Consider the following 653-nt stretch of genomic DNA (forward strand, 5'->3'; position numbering starts at 1 on the left):
AACCAATTACATAGACTGGCTCACAAACTTAAGAATTATTCTTAATTTTAAAAAATTAAGTTATGTTCTCCACCAGATTATTCTAATATTAACAACTATTTCAACCCATAGTCAACGAGCTATACTTGATGAACGGATGGACAATGTCAATAAAGATAGGTGCTATATGTTGAAGTCCATGTTAGGTGAACTCCAACCATGCATGAGCACATGTTCACTGCTAACGACACAGTGATTCATCTACAAGTATTGTAAGATAATTAGAGTCGCACAGCGCATCTGATGCATGATGAACAATCAGTCTATGATCGTTATTTGATAATGATCAAGGATATTAAGGAGCTTGAAAGGTTTGACATAATCATGCATAAGGAATTGCTTATGGATTTGATCCTGCGATCATTGATTAGTTCATATGGATAGTTTATGGTAAACTACCATATGAAAGATCATCTTGGCACGTTATCTGAACTGGTCAAAGTGTTGCTAACAAAGAAATCTTGAAAGAGTTCAGAGATAAATATCTGGAGAGCTTAAAGAAACAATGACACGCTTAGAGTAGGTACGTCAAAATTGCTCAATATAATCTTTACGATTTTCTCTTCTCTCAATTGAGCTTTAGACTCTAGTGTAGAGTTGATGGAAAGGTAGAG

Source organism: Elaeis guineensis, chromosome 6 (genome assembly GCF_000442705.2).
Source record: "Elaeis guineensis isolate ETL-2024a chromosome 6, EG11, whole genome shotgun sequence".
Taxonomy (NCBI): domain Eukaryota; kingdom Viridiplantae; phylum Streptophyta; class Magnoliopsida; order Arecales; family Arecaceae; genus Elaeis; species Elaeis guineensis.